The 8739-nt window shown below is 33.9% G+C and overlaps 1 long non-coding RNA gene across 1 annotated transcript in view; it reads left to right on the plus strand.

Annotated features, from left to right (window-relative positions):
* Positions 1 to 1671: 1671 nt before the first annotated feature.
* LOC136069705 (uncharacterized) overlaps positions 1672 to 8739 on the plus strand; it is a 10676-nt gene continuing 3608 nt past the window's right edge. The window contains exons 1-2 of the long non-coding RNA XR_010630943.1: positions 1672 to 1874; positions 2432 to 2483. This is a non-coding gene — a long non-coding RNA (uncharacterized LOC136069705). The remainder of the gene's footprint in view (positions 1875 to 2431; positions 2484 to 8739) is intronic.

Consider the following 8739-nt stretch of genomic DNA (forward strand, 5'->3'; position numbering starts at 1 on the left):
CCCTTAATGTTCAAAGATTGAAGCGTGCCAATGTAGCTCAAAGAAGGCATACACTTTGTATAGAATTTGACTATCATTCAATCATTTCTCAATCGATTGAAATCTCCAAGTTTTGACAAAGGCTCAGTCGATCAAAAATCAGGCTTGACATGTTTTAATTTTCTAAATTCGATTGTTGCCTAGAATTCCATACCCTACTTGCATATCTTATGAAAGGCAACTTTGAGCATCCACATTTGTGGAGATATAATTTTAGCTATCCAAAAGTTACTTTATTTATTTTACATTCTCACTTTACAAAACACCCAGCATCAGTAATTTTATTTTAGCTTTTATCACAATAAAATAACATAAACAACTCAATAAAATAATATATCATTTAACGGCCAAAACACAACCACAACCACCATCAAAGCCATTGAAACCACTGCATAGCCGCAACGCCACCACTGTGACCAAAACCAATCAAGAACGAGCAAAGAAGAACCAAAAAAAAAAAAAAAAGCAGAAATATGAACAAAAACCAGATCGGAAAAACCAGAAAAAAGAGCAGAAATATGAGTAACCCAGATTGAAACCAACAGATTAAGAACAACCAGCCCGAAACGCAAAGAAAGGCTAAAACCCAAGCCCAAAACACAAACTTGAAATGCAAACAAAACCCAAAACCCAGCCTGAAATCACGCCGAAACACAAACTCAAACACCGAAACCCATACTGAAATAGAAACACAAACGCCGAAAATGGGTTAGCGATGGAGGCTTGGGACTTAGGGCTTGGGTCAGCGGTGAGTTGAGGAAGAAAGATGGTTGGAGCTTGGTAGGGGAGATGGAGAAAGAGAGAACCAAGAACTTAGGAAACAATGGGAGTCTGTAATAGGAAGAGAAAACAAAATAGAAAAAAGAAAGAAAGAAAGAAAGAAACATTATTTAAATTGGAGGTTTAATAAAATATCTTCTTCTTTTTTTCTTTTTTTTCTTTTTTTGCTTTAGCTTGTGGCTACAGTGCACATCTATAGATGACTATGCACTGTAACTCAAGAGCTAAAATTTTTAAGTTTGGCTCCACCATTGCAACTTACTTTTTAGAATTGGTGGTGCTAAAAATAGCAATATGGCTTTTTAGCACCACCACTGTGGATGTTATACACGACTTCAGTTGGGATTTTGAAGGCTATTGCCATGCACTTAATAAAATTAGAGAAAATTATAATATATTTAGTGTAAATTACAAAGTTAGTCCTTATCTTTTACACCATTTGTCAATTTGGTCTCTAACATTTCAATTGTATCAATTTGGTCCCTAATCTTTTCAATGTCATGTCAATTTGATCCTTACCGTTATATTTTGGATGAAAAAATCAAACGTGTCAAACAGAATAATAAAAAATAATTTTCTATGCCATAAATTGCCAACTGTACCACCACGTAGATTAAAAAAAACCCAAATTTCACATTAAGTCAAATTACCTTTCCTAAAACTTTCTAAAATTTATAAAAATCCTAAAAATCTCTCTCTCTCTCTCTCTCTCTCATTATTACACATCTCCTTATCTCTTCTCCCTCATCCTCATTATGACATCCCAGTCAGCTTAAAAAAAAAAAAAAGTCAAGATCAGATCTTTTAAAGGGTTCCCACGTGCCAAGCCCCACCTAACCCCACTAACCCATTCCCTCTTATCTCTTCTTTTGGCCGGCTCCCTCTTTTCTTTCTTTCATTTCTTTCTTTTCTCTTTACTGAAACACACACACACTCACTTCTACACTCACCCACTGGCCTCCACTCCAAACCACACCATCTTACCATCATTTTTCCTGCAAGATCACCGGAAAAATACTTAGGAAGCCCAAAGCATCTTCATCATTTTATTTGAGGTAAAAATTTTCTCATCTTTTTAGTGGGTTTTACACTATTGCTTGAGGATTATTTTTATCTAAACTTTAATAATGATACCCATGTGATTTATGAGTATTGGAAGTGATATTTATGTGTTTTTATGTATGGGTTTTGTATTGGTGGAATTATTTGATGAGTGGGTATATATTTTGTGCTATTGATGACTACTTAAGGGTTATGTATGGTGGAAAAATTTAGGATTTTTTAGTTAAAACTTGTGATGGTTGGTAAATTTAATTTTTCCATTGCCATTGGGTTTATTGGAGTTAGTTGAAGTTCTAAATTTATTGTCTTGGAGGATATATTGATTTTGCTTTCATAGGTCTCTTAATGATGTAGTGTAAATTTTATGGAAGTTAGTCATAATGTTGGAGATGATGTTAAATGGGTTAACTCTATAAATTGGAGTTTATTATTGATGAGGTTAAATACTAGGCTTGCCTAATTAAGTGATTATTTGGCAAATTCCTAAATTGTGGCTAGATGCAATTTCAAGTTCTATACTTATTGTGATAGGTTTACTTGATATTGTTAGGTTCTAGCTAATCTCCTTGGAGCTTGGAGAATTAGGATTTTGCGGCTGCGAGGTAAGTAGCTTTTAATGGGATTTTGAAAAATAACCATGTTATATAAATGTTTTTGGGTTAGACACACTTTTGGAAACTACCTATGGAAATTATACTTTTCTAAAAACTATTGTGTCGTAACTTTAATATATATATATATATATATATATATGATTATGTATATGAAAATGCATCATATTTTGTATTGCATTTGGAGAAATGCATGAATTTGTGATATGGATAAATGAGCATCTTTTATTTAATCTTGATAAGAAAATCTTGGATTTTATGGTGTATTGGAATATTTAAGATGCTTATCTTGTCTTAGTACTTGGGAAATTAATAGAAAATCTTGTTGACAAGAATGAAGTTGAAAACCTTACAAACTTTATAAAAGTTAGATTATTTAAGGTTTTCTGAAACTACTTGGATATGAACTATGTGTTTCAAAGTAGTATAACCTGTGAGTTTATGTTGTTTTAACATCATGCCATGTGTGATTTCCCGGTGATCACCCGATTTGGTTTCCGTGGTCTTTGTGACAACGAAATCAAATCAAGGTCAGTGCCCTTTTACTTTGGATGACGCGTTTTTCCCTGTTGTCCATGGGGGGAAGAGGTTCCTTGATTGTATGTGGGTGAGGCTGTTGTCCATAAGGCCAAGAGACCACATGCAAGAGAGGTCCTATTTGACGCGCTCTCTCTGCTGCCCATGGGGGGAGAGAAAAACCTTGAGGGTATGGGTGAGGCTGCTGTCCATGGGGCCAAGAGTCTGCATACCAAAGAGGACAATATCATGCCAGTTGTGAATGGGTGGATCCCCTGACCAGTTTATGTGGTAGTATGGTAGATTTGTGATAATTTATCTTATGTTAGATATCACTACAAGAAAATGTATTTTTAGTGACGAAAAAATTCGTCACTAAAAGTCCAGTTTTTCGTCACTAAGAACCTTTAGTGACGAAATTGGACTTTTAGTGACGAAATTCGTTTCGTCGCAGTAGCCCCGTCGCTAAAAGTCCTAGCGACTTTTAGTGACGAAAAATTTAGTCACTAAAAGTCCAATTTGTTAAAAAAAAAAGAAAAAAAACTTTTAGCGACGAAAACGTTTCGTCGCTAAATGTTTTCCTCGCTAAAAACAATATTTAGTGACGAAAATATTTCGTCACTAAAATCATTTCAGTTTATTAAATCATATTTAGTGACAAAAAATTTCGTCACTAAAACTATTTTCGGGTACATATAGTGACGAAAATATTCGTCACTAAAACTATTTTTAAAAAAAATCCATGCACATATAATAACGAAAATTTTCGTCACTAAAACCATTTCTTACAAAATTCCACTACATTTAGTGACGAAATATTTCGTCACTAAAACAATTTTTTGTTGCCATATTTGTGACAAAAAAATTCATCACTAAAACTTATTTTCTGTTTTTATTATTTTCATGACGTTGATATTAACCTGTAACCTGTCATTACATTATTAAAACCTCACATTTGATTAACACATTTATTTCAACAACACATTTATAAAAAATCGATCCATACATTTCACAAGTCAAAATTAAAACAAGTATCAAATTCAAGCTCTTTCCATACAATAATTGTTTGCAACACATACAATAACTTAAGATGTTTATAACAATACAAAAAATATAGCATAATATAATTAGAACCCCCTAAAGCCAAAAGATGTCCTCATATGTCTTCAAATAATGCCAAAAGTAAATCCCCTAAAGCCACCAATAAGAAATCTGCACAAATATAAAAATACTACTACATTAAAATCGTAAAGTAAAAACATTAACTATGCTATAAAAAACATTTCTAACAATTAGTTTCAAATGATACATAAAAAATGAAGTGTTTTAACTTAAAGATAAAGTACTAACCAATAAGTGATTTAACTTGAAGATAAACCACCCCCATAGTTAAAACCGTCATCATAACCCTTGCTTCTCAAAAAATTAAGAATATTCTTTTGGATCTCATCTTGCTTAGCTCGTGCCTCTTGCTCCTTAGCTCGAGCCTCTTGCTCCTTAGCTTGCTCCTCTTCGTCCCTAACTCTTGCCTCTTTGAGCTCAATTATCTCATTTTCTATCTGATGAATATACTCTACCGAGGAAGTAGATGAGGCAGTGGTTACTAGAGAAGAGGAAGGTCTCATGCCAAGCCCTTTTACAATACCAGATTTTTTCTTAAAAACCAAGTTTGAGATTTCTTCTTGTGTAAGGGGAATTGCATTAGGATCTTGACAATGATCCTCTTGTACTTTGAGAATAGTTTCCTACCATTTGAAAGAGGGGAAAAAAAAAAAAAAACAACAATCACAACATTAATACTATGTAATAACTTTACAAACATGATAAGAATGAAATAATAGGGATGGAATGATACACATACATATGTCGCTTCATTGTCATGGTGTATCCACTTATTTGTGTTTGGATTAAAATGAACATCTTTGTAGACTTTTGCCAATTCAGGAACTTGACCGCCATTATTATTTGTCTAATTAATTAACATTCGAGTGTTAGTTATTTATAGTTAATTAATCACAACATGTAATATACTAAAATTTAAGAAAATGAAAAAACGCGCACCTTCTCATCAACCCTAACAGTAAGTGCCTTTGTCCTGCATCTATGTTTGCCTGAAGTTTTGCTTCTATTTTCAGAATTAATTCTTGATTTTTCCTAATAAAGAACATTCAAGATATTTATTAGATCATGAATAAAACAGTATACATTTACTTCATCTAAGTATTAATCTAATCATTTGACAACATAATATAGTAAATATTGGATAATAATAATATACGAATAAATAATTTACCAGCCAGTCCTTATTGGTCCATCTCCCTTCAATGAGTCCAATCCATTACTCAAGTGTGACATTCTTTGCCGGGTGGCTTTTTGCATAGTCTTCACCATGAGATTGTACAAGCTTTTTATAAGTCTGATACAACTTGTTAGAGCCGCTACTCAATAATCTTCCACATTTTGTATTTACTGTTTTCGTTACTAAGTTGGAATCTCCTTCAAGCTCAAACTGATCCTGTAAAATGAAGTATACATGTATTATAAAAATATTATTATATGAATTAATATACTTAGTGACAACAAAGACGAGTTAGACGTTATTAATATAAATTTACCGCGATATTTTGAAGCACCACATCTCTAGTAGCAGCATCAACACTTTTCCAATTTTTTACGTTGTAACTGGACAAATTACTTCGCACTTGTACACCAATTTGATTGACAAGCTTGCACGCATTCTTCCCAACATGAGCATCATACTCTGCAGCTATACGTATGGTAATTTACCACTTTTTTCAACAAGTGCCTGTACTGCTATACCACGTGTTGTTTCACGGGTATTTCTGCTAGCAGATCCTATTTAAAAATTATCAATGTTATAAAATTATACATTCTATGTACATTAAGTATAATCTCAATAGTAAAGACAAGGTGCAGTTGCAATTAAGTATGTTCTATGTAATTACTAGTCGTGCTAGTTAATGCGTCGGTAGCCTCCGCACTCGAAGAACTTTGGGCGGAAGGATTTGCTTCAAGAGGTGTTTCCGTAGATTGAACCGTAGATTGGACCACCGAAATAGATGCCTCACCTCGCAAGCGTGTAAGTCGTCCTGGTGCCATCTGTAACTAGAAACATACATATAATGGAACAACAAAGTCATTATAAATAATAGAACAACAAAGTTATTATCTATTGTACCCTATGGAACATCTATTGTACCTTATGGATTAAAAAGTTAGATGACTCAACATCATTCTCATCGTCACCAATAGGTGGTATATAATCATCATCTACCACAACACTAGCTCTACTTCTTTTCCCTTTTGCACAATTGGACTGAGCAGAATCCTTTAGAGAAGTTGAGATGTGCTTCAATCCCAAAGCATCAATTATCTCTTAGTTTTGCCTCATTCTATCCAATCTTGCCATCTCATACCTCGGTATATTATGAGTGTATTTGGCCTTTTTGGGCATTTTTTGAAACTATGTATTGACATGAAAGATAAGTACAATTGCTACTAACTTAACATTATAATCCACACTATTATCCATATCAAGCAATTGACAAGTGCAAAATTTGAAGTAACGCAATACATTGTGAGGAATTTTCAAGATAAGCACAAAACATCTCAATAATAATTACTATTAACTTTACATATTATAGTCCACACCATTATCCATATCAAGCAATTCACAAGTGCTAAATTTGAACACAATTGCTACTAACTCAACACAACAAATGACCACATCAATATCCATATCAAGTTTAAGATAAGTACAAAACATCTCAATAACAATTGCTACGTAGACAAGCATAAAACTTTAAGACAATCACATGACATTTAAGACAATTGTTATGAACTCTACATATCATAATCCATATCAAGATCAACATCAGGTATGTCATGCTCTTCATTTCGATTAGCGTCTTTTGAAGTTCCACCTTCAGGAATAACCTCATTTTCAACATCACCCATACAATACTCAATAATATTGTCTTCAACATTGATAGGGACAATATCAGCAATTGCTTCTTGTTGGAATGCATCACTATCTTCTGTATTATCATTGGATTTTCCGCCCCCGACTTCTAGGACATTAAACACTCCTCTATGTTGGATGCATTGCACAATTTTTCAAGGGTCACGCAATTTCGTATCTCGAAGGTAGAAAACTTGTTTCGCTTGACTAGGAAGTATAAAAGGGTCATTTTGAGGAATCTACATGTTTGTCTATATACAATCTCATGTCCTTAGCTCTTTGGCCTGACATGTACAATCTCCTCAGTCTCGGTGTCAACGGGAAGTAACGTAATACCTTGTGAGGAATTTTCTTACCTTGGGTACGTGTATCTTTGTACCTAGGCACCTCACACACTGGACATTTATCAAGGTTTTCATTTTCCTTCCAAAATAGTGCACAATCATTTTTGCATGCATCTATATGCTCGTATGACATGCCCAAGTCACGTAATATATTCTTTGCTTCATAAGTTGATCTTAGAACCAAGTTATCTTTCGGTAAAACCTTTATCAGCAATTTTAGCATCATATCAAGTCCCTTATTACTCAAGTTGGTCATTACCTTTACATTCAACATCTCAATAACAAACTTCAAGATACTATAATCAGTGCAACCTGGATACAGCTCACGCTTTGCATCTTCCTCAAGTTTGTCAAAATGACGCACCTCCTCATCTTCGGTTGCATTTCTTGGTTCCCCTCTAATTCGGTCATCTACCAAGGCATCGATACCATCCATATGATCATCATCCAACATTTCATTATCATGAATGTTCTCGTTCAATACACGAGATTCTCCATGATTATACCAATTAATGTAAGATTGCATAATTCCACGATGAAGCAAATGGATACGCACAGTTTGAGGAGATTGTCAATAGCAATTCACACAGTGAATACACAGGTACGGAATATTACCACTCAAGTCCACAACCGCTCTTGCGGAATTAATAAATGCATTGACCCCTTCAATATATGAATGACTTAATCTGCCATCGGGTGTCTTACCCATTGTCATCCAACTTTTATCCATATTTGACTACAATTACAAGATGAATGCTACTTTAATAAAATAAGGACAACTCATGCATAATGTATTCTAACATCTAAGTCTATAAGCTACTTAGATAAAGTTCTATCCTATTCATGAATGCACAAGTCTATATTAATACTTAAATAAATATACATTGCACACACAAATATACACTCCTAATATGAATTTAAGCCACCTTATAACACCATGCAAGCCACCTGCTTGCTCCAACACAACAACCCACCACAAAACAAATTTTCAACATCACAACTATAATACTATAATACTTACAAGTATTGAAATTGAATAAAGGAACACAATTGCTACTAATCAACAAGTTTCATTCACATTTGCAAGAAATTAAAGACACTCCCAATATGAATTTAAGCCACCTTATAACATCATGCAAGCCACCCGCTTGCTCCAACACAACAACCCACCACAAAATAAATTTCCAACATCACAACTATAATGCTTACAAGTATTGGAATTGAATAAAGGAACACAATTACTACTAATCAACAAGTTTCATTCACATTTGTAAGAAATTAAAGACACTCCCAATATGAATTTAAGCCACCTTATAACATCATGCAAGCCACCCGCTTGCTCCAACACAACAACCCACCACAAAATAAATTTCCAACATCACAACTATAATGCTTACAAGTATTG

Source organism: Quercus suber, unplaced genomic scaffold (assembly GCF_002906115.3).
Source record: "Quercus suber isolate HL8 unplaced genomic scaffold, Cork oak 2.0 scaffold_184, whole genome shotgun sequence".
Classification (NCBI taxonomy): domain Eukaryota; kingdom Viridiplantae; phylum Streptophyta; class Magnoliopsida; order Fagales; family Fagaceae; genus Quercus; species Quercus suber.